Here is a 21,442-nt window from a genome sequence, read left to right on the forward strand (position 1 = left end):
AATAAATATATAAATAAAATATATATTCAACGTTTGAGATAACCTAGTTTTTTCAATATTTCTAAGAGCATTTCAAAACTCTAGGAGTATGGAAAATCTAGCCACTAAATCAATGTGCTTTTTTAAGTACAACCAACTAGTTATTGAATTAAAACAATGAGGTAGGAAACACAGATTGGATTTACCAATAATATTTTGATCTATACAAATATATATTAATATATTTATCTATAAATTCACTAATTATAACGAATTTATTATTAGACATTTCTATATATTGCACTATATATTACCCCCACAAAATTGTTCTCCTTATTTAATGTAACCTTTGACCACTCTAAGGAATATAATATCTGATAAAATATGTGCCCCTTAACCAAAAATCATTATGAATGTAAAAACACTAATATGACCCACAACCACTAATTCAATGTGATCACTCATACTCTTACATAATTATAAACCCTTCCATAATGAAACCTCTAACCACTATTACTATTAAAAAAAAATGACACTTGATAATTCTTAAGGGACTAACTCTAAAATTAATTAAACCATAGTGAACTACGATCTTTAAAACACAATCAATTCTAGAAACTATGACCCCTAGTACACTTCCCAATCATGAAATTGTAATTAGTGAAATTTTGCAACACACATCAATTTTAATATCTAACACATTAACTATAGCATTAAAACTATATCTTTGATGTACTTAAATGGCATAACATAGTGATAAATTTGAGTGAAGTGTAACTCTCCAAATTCAATCCCATAATAAAGGATTATATAAATTTTGTGTATTTTGGAGATGTATTTTGATTATGGATATTGACCCAAAAATCACTTTTCTTTGCAACATATGGTAGTTGTTTTTTCATTATGGATATGACCCAAAATGAATTTTTCGTGAGTCAACATATGATAATGATCTTGACGAGTGCTCACATTTCATCCATTAGATGATACAATGATGGTGTATATTTTGTAGATCATTTTACGTCTTTTTGTTGGTTTTCTGGAGTTCGTAAATCTTATAAATGTAATCCAAGAAGTTCTAAATCGACCATGAAACTAGATCTGTAATTAGCCAACCACCCTTTTGGATGAACTTTTATTTCATTATGAGGATTTATATCTTTTAGTTTATGGTGTATCAAATTTATACAAATTTTGTAAGACTCCAAATCTTCCCTTCTTTTGTCACAAAGAGCAAGTAAGGGTAGGGAAGATATGGAGGGGCTAGTCAACATAATTGACCATCGCAAATAATTCTAGAATTGATATTAAAATTCAATCAACTGTCTAGTCGATTTGAGAGTCTAAGTTAGATAGGCTAAATTTTGGTTTGACAATTAAATTGTTGGACTATCTCGAAAAAAATATCTATATATAATATATATATAATATATATAAGACTATTATATATATATAAATATATATATATATATATATATATATATAAATAAATATAATATATAAATTAATATATATATATAATATAATATATATCTATTAATATAATAAATATATATATATATATATAAAATATATATATGGAAAAGTATGCATCATTTAATCATTTGTGACTAGATCCTGAAGAAAATATAATATAAATAACAATTTGTTGTTTTCTTCACTACATCATTTCTCTTCTTTCTATCATTATTTTTCCTTATCTCATGTGATTTGTGTTTCCATTCTACTAGTAACTAATGCTCATTCTACTACTAAAATATAAAATATTTTAAAATAATTTGGTGCATCTTTCAATTAATTGTAAAATCTTTTAAATATTAGTGAATCATTCACTTAAACAAAAAATAATGTAAATTATTGGTAAATCCCTCATTTAATATTTACAATCGAGTTATTTTCCTTCCTATGCATTGATTCCCTAATAAGAAACATTATCCAATTAACTTTACTTCAAATAAACAAACATCATTAGATTTTGTGTTCATCACCAACTATAATTTTTTTCCACCCCTCATGTTCATAAATGCTTCAAATTCTTGGCAAGATATCAATCTAAACTTAAAATAGATTTCATGTACTTGAATTACTATATTTTGTCATAGAGAAAATATTCCTGAAATGAATTACTTATCATTTAATAGTGATATTATATATGTGAATAGATATGTTCTGGATTCATGAGACTATAGCTTGATTTCCATAGTGGAGAAGAGAGTGACAATTTAATATTTGAAGTCAAGACATGAATCTTAAATTAAATTTCATATCTCCACCTCCAACTTCACCTCCTACAACACTTCTCCTCCACCTTTTCCTCTTCCAACACCTCCTCCAACTCCACCAACAACCTCCTTAACTACGACCTCTACCTCCACCTCCTCCAACTTCCACCTCAGCCTCCACTCCCCCTCTGCTCCTCCCCTCCTCCTCCACCACCACCACCACCTTCCTATTCTCCCACCACCTCCACCACCTCTGCCTATGCCTCAAACTCCTCCTTCGCGTCCTCCACTACTTTCCACCTCTGACTCCTCCTCCTCCTCACCACCACCATCACCAACCTCCTCTTCCTCCACCTCTAATCTCCTCCTCCTCTACCTCTACCTCCCATCCACCACCACCTCCTCCTACTACTTTTCTCCCCTCCTCATCTCCTACTCCTCCTCCACCTGCAAATCCTCCACCAAACAGTTGATGGAAAATAAAAAATTAAAAGTTAAATATTAAAATAGGGAGTTTCAAACTTACAAAAACTAACTATTTAATTTCTTTTGTAGAAAAAAAGAAAATTTCAAAGTTAGAAATGTAATGGTAAAATTTAAAAACTTAAAGTGTAAATTGGTTTCTTCAAAATGCACACGATATGCACAAAATAATGAAATGTCAATCTTTATCTGAGTGATTCACACTATCTGATCTATTTTAAATTCACAAAATTAACAAAAAAGTTAATGCTTAAATCTGAAATGTCAATATTTATCTCAGTGACTCACAATGTCTAACCTTCTTTGAATTCATACAATTACCAAAAAGCGTTGAAAGTAAATTTACATAATTTTTTTTTATTAATGTTCATATGGCTTAACAACATTTTTCACAAATAAATTTTTAACTAATAAATAAAATCATATATATTAATAATCATATTCACTAAAGTTATATGGATTAATAATCCTCTTCATTATTAATTAAAAAATAATTAATTTACACTTTTTTAAATACTTTTACATTGGAAAACTTGAATCACAAATATATAAATAAAATATTTATTTGAAATTTTGAGATAACTTATTTTTTTCAATATTTCTAAGAGCCTTGCAAAACTATAGGAGTATCAAAAATCTAACTACTAAATCACTAAGTGTTTTTTTAAGTACAGGCAATTAGTTATTGGATTAAAACAATGAGGGAAATCATAAAGAAACACACACTGGGTTTACCAATAATATTTTGATCTATAAAACTATATATATTAATATATGTGTCTCTAAATTCACTAATTATAATGAATTTATTATTAGATATTTCTATATTTTGCAATATATATTCACCTACAAAATTGTTCCCCTTATTGAATATAAGGTTTAATCACCCTAACCACTATAATATTTGATGCAATATGTGCCCCTTAAGGAAAAACCATTATGAATATCAAAACACTAATATTACCCATACTCATACTCTTAGATAATTACAAACTCTTCCATAATGCATCCTCTAAACATTATTACTATTAAAAAACAAAGACACTTGATATTTCTTTAAGGACTAACTCTAAAATTAGATAAAACATAGTGCACTTGATCTTTAAAACACAATGAATTCTAGAAACTATGACCCCTACTACACATCACCATCATGACATTATAATTCTCGAAATTTTACAACACACATCAATTTAATATCTAACAAACTAAGTATAAAATTAAAATTGTAGCTTTTATGTACTTAAAGTGGCATAACATAGTGATAAAGTTCAAAGTGTAACTCCAAATTCGATCCCATAAGAAAGGACTATAATAAATATTTGTATTTTGGAGATGATATTTTAATTGTCGATATTGACCATAAAATCACTTTTCACTAGCCAACATCTGGTAATGGCTTTGATTATTAATATTGACCCAAAAGAACTTTTCATGAGTCAACATATGGTAATGCTCTTGAGGAGATGATACAATGATTTTGTATATTATGTAGATCTGTTTAGGTCTTAATGTTCGTGTTCGAAGTTCATTTAAACTATTGTTCATTCTATCAATTAATATTAATCAAGTATAAATATGTTTTTTTCCTATATTTAGTTATATGTATTTCTAAATTTCTAAATTTCTAAATTTTATATTTATGCATGGTTTTTTTCCTATTTGCACTATTCAATGCAATTTGAATAATAAATATTCTTTATGCGGTTCCTATTTATTCATGTTTATATTATTGTGTTAAATATATGTATTGTTAAATTAAGCTTTTGATATCTCAATTTTTTTTTCTTATTTCTAATTTTTTCCTAACGAGAGAGAGTCATTTTACATGAATAGGGAGAGTCTCTAACATTAAACTCAATATTTTACAATGAATTTCTTAAATGATCATGACAGGAAAAATATACAACTAGGAAAAACACATTGGTGACATGTTGAATATGAACTGATATAAATCTGAAAATTTTAATAAGTCCATTTTGTTCCCCTCTTTATTAATTTGGCTAGACATGAAACAAAATTCACTATTTGGTCATCCAGAAATCTTTAAAAATGTTTCCTACCTCAACACATAAAAAAATTGTTTCCTCCCTCATTGTACAAAAAACCCTAATATTTATTGTATTAACCATGGTAAATCAATTACCATGTTCAAAAACAATTATGTCAAGATCACATTCATTCATTTGTAACTTTTACCATTTAACGTAGAACAAAAATGTTTAGTTTTGGGTTTTAGGGTTAAGGTTTTAGGGTTTAGGGTGTAGGGATGAACCACCCCACCTTAAGGGTGTATCTGCTGCTACATATTACACATAGCGCATTCGTTCCGTGGAGCCTCGAGGAGTTGTGAAGAAAAAGAAATAAAAGAAAAAAGGTTTATGGAGAAGGGCGGAAAAAGAAATGTCGGGGTCTCTCATGTAGCACAATTGTCTCCCTCCTACATTCACATACCTTGTTGTGGTCTTCCCTTATTATAGATACTCATAAAACTCTTATGATTTATGGTTTAGTGATTAGGGTTTGGGGTTTAGGGTTTACGATTTAGAGTTTATAAGATTTTAGTAAATTATTTTAACAAGAACTTAAATGAAAGTTAGTAATAGTTTTTAAAATGTTATAAAATTCTTACGCTTTAGCATTTAGGGTTTAGGGTTTATAACACTTTAGTAAATGTTTTTAATATACACTTAAATAAAAGTTACAAAACACTCTTTAAAATGTTATAAATGAATTAGGGTTTAGGTTTTACTGCTTAGGTTTTACGGATTAGGGTTTAAAGTCTATAACACTTTAGTAAATTGTTTTAATAAACAATTAAAAGACGTTACAAAGCACTTTTTGAAATGTTATAAAATTCTTAGGGTTTAGGTGTTCGGGTATAAGGTATAGTGTTTAAGGTTTAGGTTTTATAACACTTTATTAAATTGTTTTAATAAACACTTAAATAAAAGTTACAAAAGAAGAATTTTTAGTCTGAGTTTATCCCCAAACCCAGAATTTCTGGTCTGAGTTACTCTGGAATGACCCATGCTGCAGCCAACATCAATCACAACCTTATCAGATCATCGGTGATACATTGTATTGGGTTTGTGTGGATTCTATCCTTCACAGATGTCTCACCCTTGAAGAGGTTGAGCATGTCCTAAATGATTGCCACTCTGGCGCCTATGGTGGTCATATGTTTGGATATGTCGCTGCTCAGAAGATCCTTTGTTTTGGCTATTTCTGGCCTTCCATTGTTGGGCATGGAATCCCCACAAGGCATGTTTTGGAGCTTAAAGCCCAAGTTTTGACCAAGACTTTTGTGAAGGCTCTGCGCATTATGGGTGCGAAGCGAAGCCATAATAGAGTCACAGGGTTTCCGCCCTTGTTTTTGTAATGTAATGTTGACTTGATAGACCTACCCATGGTCTGCGAACCATCGGATTGTATAAATAAAGTGAGGCTCCAAGGGGAGAAGATGCCAAAAAAAACTAATAGAATGAAAGCATGAGGAGTCTAAGAGACTGAATCTAAGTGTAAAGTGTGTCTTGGGTGGTGGAGTAGGAGATGGCTATGCAGCTGATTGCGCAAAGGCCTAGTAGTCTGCAGCTGAGTCTACGAACCCCTACAGGTAAGTGCATTGGGCAAGACAAGTCTATAACCATTGGAAGAACTAATAAAGAGAATTTTACGATATTTTTGTGTATATTTCCTATTTTAATGTGTGATTGGGTATAAATTACAAGTGAATTGTTTATTTGCTGCGTGAACTCTTACGAATATATTGTATAAATAAATATAACATAAGACATCCAGTTACGCAAAGATAATTGACTAGGCTTAGGAAGATAAGTAAGATCTCAGGTGCGACTTAGGGGAATAGTGCAGAGTGCTACTCCCATAGCATGGAAGCTCCACAGCCCCTGGTTAGGGTTGTGCGAAGGCAAGCAGATCAGGGTGCGAAGGCCTAGGAACTGTGCAAAGTAACCTGCGCGAAGGAACTAACAGTTGGACCGGTTCACTTCTCAGATATTTCAAGGGCGCGAAAACTTTGGGTGAGACCTCAATCTGTGCTCTGCGGAATATTACCAAAAGGGCCAGTAGTATAGGGATTTTCTTGGCTAATTAATGTTGAACTTGGGTTAGGCCCTAACAAGCCAACAAATGGTTTTGTTGGTGAGACTAGGATTTTCATAGAGATGTCTGATGTCGTATCGCTGGAATCTAACAAAGAAAGGAATTGAAGATTAGTTGGACAAAAAGATTCACGAATTTGTGGTGCCAAAAAACAGGAATCCACGACTATCAAAGGAAGAGTGGTTAGACTGCTACTTGTATACAGAGATCCCCAAATTTTTCTTTGCATCTTTCTCTACTAAGCTATCAAAGTGGATTGCAAATATAGCAGACAACCAAGGAAGGTGTAAGCTCGACAAACCTATTGTGTGGACTCCAGAATTGTTGTGCAAATTGAAAGCATCAGAGGATAAAATTGCACATGTTGTTGATCACTAGCTCGATCGAATCATAGGGGGTTCATCACCGATTTCACAGTAAATACTTCAATCATCTATAGCTAGGCAGAATGACGCTTCCTCAAAGTGTCGTGAGGTAAGTATGTTAAATATTTGAACACTTGAATTAAAATACTACTGTGTGAAAAATGTGTTATGCGAATAAATTGATGTTTCGGGCTATGTGAAGTGGGATAATATACAAAAGCGAAGGTAGTGCAGAACTAGAAACTAGCCCCTTGATCTCAGCTCTGCGAGGGAGTGAAGAGTAGATCGTGAAGTTCTCACCAAGAAGTGTGATCAATTTTATAAGGCAAAGAATTATGTGCAAAACACTTTTTCAAATGTTATCAAATGCTTAGGGTTTGTGTATTTAGGTATAATGTATAGGATTTAGGGTTTGGGTTTACAGTTTACGATTTATGGTTTAGGGTTTAGGGTTTATAAAACATTAGTAAATTTTCTTAATAAACACTAAAATAAAAGTTACATAACACTTCTTGAAATGTTATCAAAGGCTTAGGGTTTAGCATTTAGGGTTTATGTTTTTCAGTTTAAGATTTATAGTTTAGGGTTTAGTTTTTATGGTTAAAGGTTTATAACACCTTAGTAGATTATCTCGATGAAAACTTAAGTAAAAGTTACAAAACTCTCTTTACAATTCTATAAAATGCTTAGGGTTTAGGGTTTATAATACTTTAGTAAATTCCTATAATAAAAACTTAAATAAAATTTAGAAAAAACTTTTTAAAATGTTACAAATTGCTTAGGGTTTAGGTTTGAGAGTCTAGGGTTTATAAGACTTTAGTGAATAATCTTAATAAACACTTAAATGAAAGTTATAATTTTTTTAATATGTTATGAAATGCTTAGGGTTTAGGGTTTATGGTTTGGGGTTTGGTGTTTAGAGTTTATGGTTTAGGGTTTATATAGCTTTAGTAAATCATTTTGATAAAAAATTAAATAGAAGTTACAAAATGCCTATTACGCTATTATAAAAATTTTTAGGGTTTACGGTTTAGGTTTTGGAGCTTAGGGTTTAGAGTTTATAAAATCTTAGTAAATTCTTTCAAGCTTAAGGCTTTAGGGTTGAGGGTTGATAAGACCTTAGTAAATGATTTTAAGCTTTACCCTTTGGGCTTTAAGCATTAGGATACAGGGTTTGGGGTTTCGGGTTGGTTTTTTAACACTTTAGTAAAATGTTTTAAGAAACACTTAAATAAAAGTTACAAAACACTTTCTAAAATGTTATAAAACTTTTAGTGTTTAAGGTTTATGGTTTGGGATTTAGGATTTCAGGTTTAGGGTTTAGGTTTTACAATTTAGGGTTTAGGGTTTATGGTTTACGATTTATAACACTAAAGTTACAAAAATATTAAAAAAATATTAAAAAAAAAGCATTTAGGGTTTAGAGTTTAGGGTTTATGGTTTTAGGGTTTTATGTTTAGTATTTATAACACTTTAGTAAATTTTTTTAATAAACACTTAAATAAAATTTACAAAACACTTTCTGAAAATGTTGTAAAATGGTTAGGGTTTAGGTTTTAGGCTTTATAACATTTTATTAAATGCTTTTAATAAACAGCTAAAGAAAATTTAGTTAACGCTTTTTTAAAATCTTATAAAATACATAAGGTTTAGGTTCTAGGTTTGTGTGTAGTTTTGAGGCTTACGGTTAGGGTTTTGTAACACTTAAATAAAAGCTACAAAACAATTTTTTAAAATATTATAAAATGATTAAGGTTTAGAATATAGGGTTTAGGGTTTGGGGTTTATGGTTAACGGCTTAGGTTTTAGGGTTTATATCAATTTAGTAAATTACATTAATAAAAGGTTAAATAAAAGTTACAAAACACTTTTCAAAGTGTTACAAAATACTTAGGGTTTAGGGTTTACGTTTTTGGGTTTAGGTTTAAGGTTTTAGGATTTATGGTTTATAACACTTTAGAAAATTCTTTTAATAAAAACTTTAATGAAAGTTACAAAACACTTTTTAAAATGTTATAAAATGATTAGTATTTAGGGTTTGGGGGTTTGGGTTTGATGTTCATGTTTTAGGATTTAGGGTTTATATTAGTAAATTATTTTGATAAACAATTAAATAAAAGTTAGAAAACTCTTTTTAAAATGTTATAAAATTCTTATTGTTTAGGAATACTCTCAACGAGGAACATAAACAATCAACTCTAGAATAACTCAACATAGAAATAAGCTCATCATATGCATACAACCAAGGATAGTCAAGCGATCCCAACATGAAAAAAAAATTAAACAACGACTTGAATTGTGATTCACCCCATGTTACTACGATAACAATTATAGAAGAAAATGATGGTCAAGATAAAACCCGATCTAGACAAAATGAAATCGATGAAGTTTCATCCAAGCATTCTAGGTTTGATGAAATATTATGTTGGATAGTGACAATATTCAGCTATAAAGAGAACAACAGGAAATGGAGATTTGGTAGGAATGTTATAACTTTTAAATAGAGCAACATAATATAAACATTCCAATAAGAATTAATGATCCACCTTTTCTAGCCAAACAATTAGTACATAAGTCGGTCGACCACACACGTTATATATGCCTATAATTATGCTAATCTCCATTGTTATAGGGAAATTATTAGGTTGATGGAAGATATTTAAACCCCATGGAATATGTTGGAACATTCATAGTAATATTGACATATTTCATCGCTAAAATTTTCCACTATGATTTTTTGTTGTTGTTGAAATATGCATGCAATTATTTTTTTTTAATAAATAACCACAATATAATTTGTAAAAAAGTTCTAATTTATTTAATTTCTTTTGTATTTTTAATCTATGAAATGTGATAGGAATAATTGGGTACCCATTTTGATGGTTATCTTGGATTGAATTTTCTTTGTAGTTCGATCCATTTAATTCATATGGCTTCCCTAGCTTGTCTTAATTTAATGTAATATTTTCTTTTAACTTAAATTGGAAATAATTTCCAAAATAGATATGCCTATAATTATGCTATAGTAAGAATATAACTTCCAAAGTTATAATTTAATTATTAGTTTCGTTGTACATATTTAAACCCCATGGAATATGTTGGAATACCCTGGTAATATTGACATATCAATGATATACACTATTAATTAAATTATCTCAAATTAATTAATTCAAGAAAATGGCATATCAACACATCATATTGGGAATTGTATTTCTAAGCATGTAATGTAATGAAGAAATGTTTCCGTAATAATAATGGGGTGAATGTGCATAGACAAACTAATATTTTATATATAATAATAATAATAAATAATAATAATAATAATAATAATAATAATAAGATATAGTAATATATTTAGTTATATTATTTTATATTTTTTAAATTTGGTTAATTCAATATGCATAATGGGTTGTTAGTGTTTTGGTTTCTATCATAGATAGATGCTATATATAAATTCTCAATCCATTTAATTTTACAATAGTTATATATAAACTAATAAAACCAATAAAACATTTTATGGTTAATATATTTTATATATATATATATTTTAAATTATTTTTGAAACAATTATTTTTTAATTAAATTGAGAACTAATAGAGATCATAACAACATTTTAAATAAATCTCAACATTATATTAATGACTGATAATAAAAATATTAATTATTTATAATTGAATCTCTAGCATCAACCTATTGATTATTGGTAATTAAATTAAAATTATAGAAATATTATTATAAGGTATGCACATTATCAACATAACAAGATTAATGAATCATAAATATGTTTCCAGAAATTTATTTATATGTATTAGAGATTTGTAAATTATGTTATCTATTCCAATTTTTTAATCACTAATATAGAGATATGTGATATGATTTTTTTAATATTTTTTTGTCTTCGCTCTTTGTTTAGAAATCTAAGGCATTGTTGATTCAACGCAATGGCTTTTACTGACTTCTAGTGTACAGTGTACAGTCTATGAGATCATTTTTTATTAAAACTATGCAAATCTCGAATGCATTCCCATTTATTTCTTTAGGAAGGGAATTTAAAGGATACAAACCAAAATATGTTGAAACCGTTATACACATATTAATGTTTCTCTAACGTCATTGTTCATGAAAATCCCCCTTCCAATGAGTCCGAGATATGCAAAACACTTTCCACGTGATTTGGAAAAGAATGATATTACAATATAAAAAAATTATTTTTTTCATGGTTATTGATAAATTAATAAACATATTTTAGGAAAAGATTAAAATATATAGAAATCTAATAGTAATACTTTTCACCAAGAAGAAGATAACGGCTCAACAACACACATTGTTTAGGATATGTAACACCTACATCGCCTCCTATTGCAAAATATTCTACTAAAAATGTTCATCACACTAGGGAAACAAAATCTGTAAGGATTAATTAATTGATTTAATTGTTTAGGATGTGGCCTCTCTTCTCAACAACAACATCACATTAAGGAAATTAAAGTTGAATTTTCCAATCAGTTGGCCAGGGAAGGGAAAAGAAGAGGAATTCACATCCTAAATCTTGTAAATGTAATTCAAGAAGTTCTTGTTGACCATGAAACTAGATCTGATAATTAGACAACAACCCTTTTGGATGAACTTTTATTTCATTATGAGGATTTACATTTTTAATTTATGATGTATCAAATTTGTAAAAATTTTGTAAGACTCCAAATTTTCCCTTCTCTGTCACAAAGAAGCAATTAAGGGCAGGGAAGATGTTGGAGGGGCTAGTAGACTTAATTGATCATCCCAAATAATTCTAGAATTTATATTATAAAGCCGATCAACTATCGAGTCGATTCGAGAGTCTAAGTTAGATAGGATAAATTGGTGTTGACAATTAAATTGTTGGGACCATCTCGACATAATATATATATATATATATATATATATATATATATATATATATATATATATATATATATATATATATATATATATATATATATATATATATATATATATATATATATATATATATATGTATGCATCACTAAATCTTTTGTGACTGTATTCTAAAGAGAATATAATATAAAGTAACACTTTGTTGGTTCTTCCCTACATCATTTCTCTTCTTCTATTCCTATCTTCCTTATCTTCATGTGATTTCTTGTTTTCATTTCTAATAGTAACTAATGGCTATTATCTACTGCTAAAATATAAAATATTTTAAAATATTGGTGCATATTTCAATGAATTGTAAAATCTTGTAAAATATTAGTGAATCATTCACTTAAACATAAAATCTTGAAATTATTGGTGAGTCCCTCATTTAATATTTACATTGAGTTATTTTTCCTTCTCATGCATTGATTCTCTAATAAAAAAACAATTATCCAATTACTTCGCTTCAAATAAACAAAAACAACTATATTTATGTTTATATTATTGTGTTAAATATATGTATTGTTAAATTAAGTTTTTGATATCTCAATTTGTTTTTTCTTATTTCTAATTTTTTCCTAATGAGAGAGAATCATTTTGCATGAACAGGGAGAGTCACTAACATTAAACACAATATTTTACAATAAATTGGTTAAATGATCATGACAGGAATAATATACGACTAGGAAAAACACATTGATGACATGCTGAATATGAACCAGTATAAATGTAAAAATTTTAATAAGTCCATTTGGTTCCCGTCTTTACTAATTTGGCTAGAAATGAAACAAACATCACTAGTTAGTCATCCAGAAATCTTTAAAAATGTTTCCTCCCTCAACACATACAAAAATTGTTTCATCCCTCATTGTACATTCAATTTTCCCTACAAATAATTGAAGTTTGGTATGTTGTCTCTATAGATGTACACAAACAAGAGATTTTGTATCAGCCTATTATTGACCAATATATATATATATATATATATATATATATATATATGATGAGTTAATAATCTAACATAATATTCCAAATTCCACCACAAGCTCTAGAAGAACAAGGGGATATACTATTGCTCCCTCTGGATGTTGAACAAGAAGAAGAAAGGGAAGGATAAATATACACAACTATTTAAATTTGAACTTTTAGTACCTTTGACATAATCTCATAAGAATATTGCAAGAAAAGACTCGCAGAGTTGGAAAAAAATAGGGACATGAACATATACAATAAATGTGAATCGAATCTTTCTAGGTATTCAATTAGAACACCCACAACAAAAATAGAATCTACACTCAATTACATGAAATATTTTTGGGGATACCCTATAAAGGGTAGAAGAAAAGGAATCCTAGAGAATTAGAACAATTTCTAGAATAATCTATTGGGTGTGACATCTTGTTGTTCCTTGGACATGGAAAATATGTATTCATTGAAAAATAAACAATCGACTCTAGAAAAACACAACATAGAAAGAAGCTCATCATAGGCATAGGAATAAGGATAGTCGACTGAACCCAACACAAAAAAAAATTGAATATCAACTTGACTTTTGATTCACCCCATGTTACTACAATAACAATTATAGAAAAAATGATGGTCAAGATAAAACCCGATCCAAGAAGTCTGATACTGACGAAGCTTCATCCAAGCATTCTAGGTTTTATGACATATTAAGTTGGATCGTAACAATATTATGCTATAAAAGAGAACAACACAAAACAGATATTTGGTTGGAATGCCATAACTAGGAAATAGAACAACATAATATAAACATTCCAATAAGGATTAGTGATCCTGCTTTTGCACTCCAACAATTATTACATAAGTCAGGCGATCAAGCATTATATATGCCTATAATTATGCTAATCACCATAGTTATAAGTTAATTATTAGGTTGATGGAAGATATCTCAACACCATGGAATATGTTGGAACATTCATAGTCATATTTACATATTTCATAGCTAACTAAAAGAAATTTCTTGTGTTTGAAATATGCATTCAACTTCTTTTAATTTATAAATAACCATAATATAATCTATAATAAACTTATAATTAAGTTAATTTCTACTATTTTTTTAATCTATTAAATGTGATAGGAATAATGGGTTACCCATTTTGATGGTTATCATCGATTGAATTTTATTTTCAGTGCGACCGATTTGATTTATATGTCTTCCCTTTGTCTTAATTCAATGTTAATATTTTCTTTTAACTGAAATTGGAAGTAAATTCCAAAATAGATATGCCTATAATTATGTGGATAGTAAGAATAGATCTTCCATAGTTATAATTTAATTATTAGGTTGATCTTATGTATTTAAGCCCCATGGAATATGTTGGAATATTCATCCTAATATTGACATACCAATGATAATATTTATGTCCAATTTAGGTATACTCTACTAATTAAATTATATCAAATTAATGAATTTAAGGAAATGGCATATCAAAGAATCATATTGGGAATGTGGTATTTCTAAGCCATGGTAATGTAGAGGAAATGTTTCCAAGTAAAGGATTTCAATAATATTAGTGGGGTGAATCTACATGGATAAACATATTTTTATAGACTATATAACTCCAATAATAATAATAATAATAAAGATATAGTTTTGTTAACTTTTATGAATTTTTTAATTTGGTTAATAAAATATATATAATGGAGTTAGGGTTTTGATTCTTATCATAGATTCATGGCTATAGAAATTTTCAATCCATTTAATTATATGTTCACAATGGTTATAATAAATCCAATAAATTATATATTCATATTTTTATTATATATGTACAATGACAAATTCCTTAGTTCTCCTTGTGATCAAAAGAAGCAATGAAGGTGAAATAAACTTGGACATGCATAAAAAACTTTAATGAAGTAAAATAAGAATCCATTGTTTCTTTCACTAAATTGTAATATAATTACATTTATGCATCCTAATTGTATTTCATCATTTCATAGAAAAATATCATGAAATGTACACACTCTTTGCATTGAGGATTTCATCAGTTCTATGTCAGAAAGGCTCACAACATGAAAACATTAAATGACCCACAACTTTATTCCTTGTTAGTTATTCCCCATATGTCAGTTTTCAACAGTGTCTCATGTTATTCTTCTCTTTTACTCACTTAATTCTTTTATATATTTTCCACAACTACACCGTTTTTTATTTTTTTATAGAAGGGTTCTATCTATTAGCAAAAATTTAAAGGATGGAAATTTGTTTTAAAGGTTGTAAACCTTGTCTAACATTAGTACTCCCTAACATGCATAATGTAAAATGTTTAATGATATTTGCATAAAAATATTGAGAGTTCTAATGATTTTTAAGTTAAAATAATTTTAAAGTACAAACATTGAGCAAATAAATTTTAAAAAATGTCAAAATTGACAACTATTTTTATTTTTTATTTTGAAAAACCATGGAATATTAACCCACTCTAAATATCACCCCAAAAAATTTCCCTACTAAGTGGAAAATTATCGAGCTTATTTACATTCGAAAATTGTTTATTCTACCAAGAGATCATAGACTATCTATCAATATTATCTCATTTTTTGCTCTACTTAGTTATGCTAAACAAAAAAAAAAAGGTATATGAAAGTCAAACAATATTTTCAATAAATAAATCTAGGCAAGTAAGAGATAAATTTTACTTCTCTATCCCTATAACCACAAATAAACTTTGGTTCCAATACCATGTCTGAAGGTAAATTAAAAAAAATGCCTGACAATCTGAAAAATTCCAAAAGATATGAAGTTTGTGGAAACTAATTCACAGATATTTTGCTAAAAAATCCTTCTCCTTGAGGCTACTTCAAGCACACTGCAAAATAAAATTGGTACCATGTATTAATGCATAGTAAGATATCCATTTTTCTTATGTTTGACTTTTCCATCATGCATAGCCAAAGTGCTAAATCTATAACAATTTTATGTATCGCAAAATTTTCGAGAAAACTAATTTCAAAATATTTTACCAAAAAATCAACTCTTTGGATTATTTCAAACAACTAAAAATTTAAAAAAGTACCATAGGGTAATACATACTAAGGTCGGTTTTTTAATTACTTGTTTCTTGTTTTGAATTTCCCATCGAGCATAACTGAAGGGTTAAAGTTGTAGTCATTTCTTTTATTTTCAAAGGAAAACAAATTCTCATCTTTTAGAAGAAAGGGCATAGACTTGTAAGGAAAACAACCAAAAAATAAAAAAGAACCTAAGAGGAGAAAAAAATGATGCACCTAAGATGAATTCTAAGAACTAATTGTTAATACAACACAAATACCTTGTAATTAAAAGTAGTTGTGACAAATTCAAATAGATTATCTTCAACTTGCTCCCAAATTGGATGGTGAAATGATTGAGGAAAAACTCAAAGGATATACCAATTATGAAAGTCTTGTTTTAAAAAAATGAGATAACATTTTATAATTATGCTTCAATACAACACATTAACTATTGAACATGACATCATAATACAATTCCACAAGAATGATTCCAAGTTGCCATGGAAGGGAAATATGTATTCATGAGATAGAAATTTTTGTTACAAGCAATCAACTATCAAATATAAAACTTCAACTAGCTTATAACATTATCTAGGAACTTGTGTGAAATTATTGGACATTATACTATCTAATGTTGGAAATTATTTGGCTAATAATGTAGATTTTTGTTTGTTTTCATTCAAAATTGCAAAAACCAACTAGCATTTTGAATAAATGGATACCCTAAGAATGGGGAAAATATTAACAAACAAGACATTTTCACCACCATCCAGCATGTTCATGCATACATAGGACTTGCCATTACCAAAATCATATCTTGTCCACTATATATACGGAAACAAACAATCTCCCTATAACCAACCCCCTCGTTTCCTTAACGTCAACTCCTAGAGCCGTATCATAGTAGTTTTCATGACTGCTAAATAGATAAATGCAATCAAGCTAAATCAATTGGATTTTAACTTAAGGACTTATAATGTTGACCGTGAAATACATACTTTCAGAAAACTATTAAGCACACACCTAATATCAAATCAAAATGTTTGTAGGGAAAGAAATCACAAATTTCAAGAAGCCATATCAAATTGGGACATTGAAAATAGTATCCATGCAAAAGAGGAAAGAACTGAAATCTTAGCTATTAAAAATGTGTTCAAGTCTTCTTTAGTGTGCAAATATTGTTAAGAAATAAAGCAAACAAATTGTTTTTCATTGATCTAACTAAAAGAATGGAAGAGTAGTTATTGTTGAGAAATGTAAATACTAAATAGTAATTTACAGAAAATATATAGACTTGTAGTTGACACAAATTGGTTAAAAAATTTTCCACCCACCTAAGTGCCTCCTATGCCACTAAATCTACATTAGGTTTCATAAACAATATTTAATTACATTTCTAAAATCACTTACGAAGTTTCTTTCCTAGATAAGTAAAATGGACAACAATACTATTCCAATAATAGATAGAAAAAATTTATGGAAGACACAAAAGGACAAAAATCCTCCAAAGAATTACAACAACTAGACAACTCCATATAATGAGTATATAGGTGGAGATACAAGCAAACCACAATAACTAATTCATATGAGAAAATTTTGGTAGTGATACCTATTGACTGTTTAAAATAAGTAGAAAATGGAAATGGAAAGAATATGAACCAATTTCTATATCACATGCATTAATAAGATGGTTATTCTTCTCTCGAACATCATTGCTTCTACTATTTGTGAAAATGGTGCCAACCTCATTAAATGTAGGTTTTGCACCATTTTTAAGGCTAATAATCTTTCCCTTACTTATAGCAGTTGCCCATACTTGTCAAGAAATCTCAACCTATGATTATACTTCTCTGAAACATCTTTTCTTCCACTATTTGTGAAAATGGTGCCAACCTCATTAAATGTAGGTTTTGCACCATTTTTAAGGCCAATAATATTCCGTGAGTTATAGGAGTTGCCCTTGCTTATCAAGAAAGATCAATATTTATGGTTATGGAGAAATTCCATCCTTATCTAAAATGTGTTCCTTATCATTGTCAATTATTTCTAACTTTCAGGTTGAAGTGATTGAGAAAAATTTGCATACCAGCACAAAGAAAAAGATCTCATGGGAGAGTCAATTCCTTTAGGATAAACCTGTAAAAGTCGTATCTCAAGGTTTCTTATCCCAACAAAGATCAACCATTGCTAATCTAGAGGAATTTCTTCTTTATGTTGAATTTTAGCATTCACATCAGAGCTCATCAACATCTTCATAAAGACCTACATATTGCTTAGGAGATGAAGGAAAAACAAACAAGTATATTCTTCTCGTGATAGAGAACGAATTAGATTTAATTATGAGTTTTGAGATCTTCATGATTTTTTTTAGTCCTGATAATGTGAAATATATCATGATGTAAGTGTTTTGTTTACTAGCAATTTCCTTTATATGGCTACACTAATTCCTATCAAGATCGATTACCTTTCCCTCCATTGTAAAGATTTGTTATTATGTGGGCAGACACATTTTCACTTGCAATTTTATCGTTTATATGGGTACACTAATTCCTATCTCGATTGAAGACCTTGCCCTTCATTGTAAAGATTCATTTCCTTTTTTTAAAGTATAATTTCTATAAAGATAAAAGAACTTGCCCTTCATTGTAAAGATTCATTGCTGTTTTCAAAAGTGTAACTCCTATCAAGATGGAAGACGTTGCCCTTCATTGTAAGGATTTGTTAATACGTGGGCACATACATTTTCATTTGCACTTTTATGGTTTATATGACTGTACTAATTCCCATTCATTGTAAATATTTGTAGCTTTTAGAAATTTTTAAACCCAACTTTACAAATTTGTCAAAATGCTTTGCAATTTAAAAATAAAAATAAAAAAAGAATGATATGTCCACGGAATGCTTCAATCATCAAGCCTTTCAGCACAGTATTTCTAACATCTTCAAAAATAAAAAAATAAAATATTTAAATGAGAATTCAGTCCACAATACATAATTATGTGAATAAATAAAAAACGGTAAAACCATGAATAAAGCCCTATTTGCCAGATGTGCATTTGGAAGGGTATGCAAAACAAACAATCATTAATGAAAAGAACAACCGAAAAAAACAAAAACAACCTGCACGAAAAAAAGCATCCATCCAACAACCAATTTCCAAAAAGGCGCTGATTCCATTGAAATTAAAAAAAAAAAAAGCGAACTCTAAATTTGAAGGCAGAGCAGGTATTTTATCTACGATTCCAGAGGAAGTATAGACGGTAAAACTCTTGTAGCCGTTGAAGGATGTTGGGGAATCCCTACATACACATATACTAAGTCTTATAATTTTTCGAGCATCTTCCTCCTCCGTCCATATCACGTCTGGCTAAGTCTTATCATTTTTCGAGCATCTTCCTCCTCTCCGTCGATATCACGTCTGGCTAAGTCTTATCATTTTTCGAGCATCTTCCTCCTCCTTTGTCCATATCACGTCTGGCTATGCTTGTGTGTGTTTGGTTGTCTGTGTGGTTTGAGATTGGGTCTGTCTGTGTCTAGGTACAGGTTGAGTTCATGTTTGAGTCAGTTATGGTTGTGTGGGATAGAGGAGGAGGCTGAGGCTGGAAAAAGAAGGGCAGGGCAGGCAGGGCAGGGCAGCTGCTTAACAGTTTTGTTGTGTGAGATAGAGGAGGAGGCTGAGAAAAGAAGGGCAGGGCAGCGCATGGCAGGTGAGCTGCTTAACAGTTTTTTGGGTTCATAGAGATCAATTATCTCGGCAGGGCAGGGAAGTTGAGCTTCATAACAGTTTTTTGGGTTCATCGAGATCGATTATCTATCAGAAATGGTATGGATCAAATTCTATTTAATTTCAGTTCAATCTTTTTGTTCATCTGTGCGCTCTGCTCTCACAACTAATTCCATTTCATAACCTTGTATTTTAGTTTGTGCACGGAAATGAATGAAAATAAAGAAATAGGTGGTTGACGTTGTTGCTGTTCAAAACCTACCTCGTAGATCCTATCCTAATTATCTGGCTGAAGAGATGAAATCGAATCCCAATTCGAGGTATGGAGAGATGGCCCTGTCTGTGTATGTCTCCTTCGAATTAGTTTAAGTCTCTGCTTCCACCTCAGAAATTTGTAATAGATTTAATTTTTTCTTCAATCGGCTTCCTCGATAATTTCTATTACATTTTATTTTTCCGCTCGGCTTCAATCGCTCTCTGGCTCTAGCTTCACAAATTTACCCCATCGCTGGCTTTTTGACTCACTTACCATAGCTCTGTATTTGGGTTTAATGTGCTGCGTATTAGTTTGGTTTAGTTTGTGGTTCTGCGGTATAACTTCTTCTTTATTAGTTTAACCCATGCTAGTTTCTTTATTAGTTTAACTCATGCTAGTTTAATTTAGTTTGTGGTTCTCCGTATAACCTCTTCTTTATTAGTTTAACCCATGTTTTCTTTTGGATATAACTTGGTTTCTGTGTATTGTGTTATTTGTTCGTTTAATCCGTGGGTTTTTTCCCTTTTGGGTATAACTCATATTGTATATTGTGTTGTGTATTGGTTCAACCTGATGTTTTTGGCCTTAACGTGGTTCAATATGCACCGTGTGCACCAGCCATAGATTTAAGGCTCGGTTTCCTCAATAATTTGTTATACCCTTGTGCCGTGTGAATGAGCTGGATTTAAGGCTTTGTTTTCTCTCCAAGAATTTTATCCTTGATGGGCTCTGTTTCCCACTCATTGGTTTTACCCTACCCTACCATTTCTATTACATTACTTTTTTCTTTCATGGCTTCAATCCAGGCATATCTCTGGATTTAGCATAACGTGTGGCTTCTCTCACTGTATTGTGCGCCGTATGTTATTTTAACCCGAGTATTTTTATTATTGCCTACTGTGCTGTGTATAAGTTTAATTCGTGTTATTCTTTTATTATAACCTACTTTGTATTGTGTTATTTGATACTGTAATCCATGGTTTTTAACCCTTGTATATTTTATGAGACACAAATTAAAACTCACCCTGAAACAATGTTAACATGTCAATTAAACCCAAAACGCACCTATTTATTAAATTTTCAAATTAACATATAATATAGGTTTTCAAATTAATAATAATACGTACATGCAGTGAGTTGCTCTTTTTTATTATCTCTGCTTTATACAACTTTTAAACTATTAATAATAATCCGACTCAGCTGTGTCAATGGGGCATTCTCTGTTATATATATAGCTTTCCTTCGCTTGAATCCTCCGGAATCAGTTACATTACACTACAGCTTTCACCTTCGCCTTCTTTGGGGATTCAACGCCCCATCAAGTTCGGCCCCGTCCAGTCCACGATTAGCTAGACCCTCT

General features: G+C 29.8%; 1 protein-coding gene and 1 long non-coding RNA gene across 2 annotated transcripts in view; one reads left to right on the forward strand and one right to left on the reverse strand.

Annotated features, from left to right (window-relative positions):
* The window catches only part of LOC149178045 (organic cation/carnitine transporter 4-like), a 184,539-nt gene that overhangs the window by 15,160 nt on the left and 147,937 nt on the right, over positions 1 to 21,442 (reverse strand). The gene's annotated exons all lie outside the window — the stretch shown is intronic.
* On the forward strand, positions 19,337 to 20,283 carry LOC149178046 (uncharacterized). Its single transcript, XR_016258813.1, has 2 exons — positions 19,337 to 19,925; positions 20,023 to 20,283. It is a non-coding gene; the product is annotated as an uncharacterized LOC149178046 (long non-coding RNA).

Source organism: Pinus tabuliformis, chromosome 4_1 (assembly GCF_031772625.1).
Source record: "Pinus tabuliformis cultivar Carrire ecotype Pingquan chromosome 4_1, CPIR1, whole genome shotgun sequence".
Classification (NCBI taxonomy): domain Eukaryota; kingdom Viridiplantae; phylum Streptophyta; class Pinopsida; order Pinales; family Pinaceae; genus Pinus; species Pinus tabuliformis.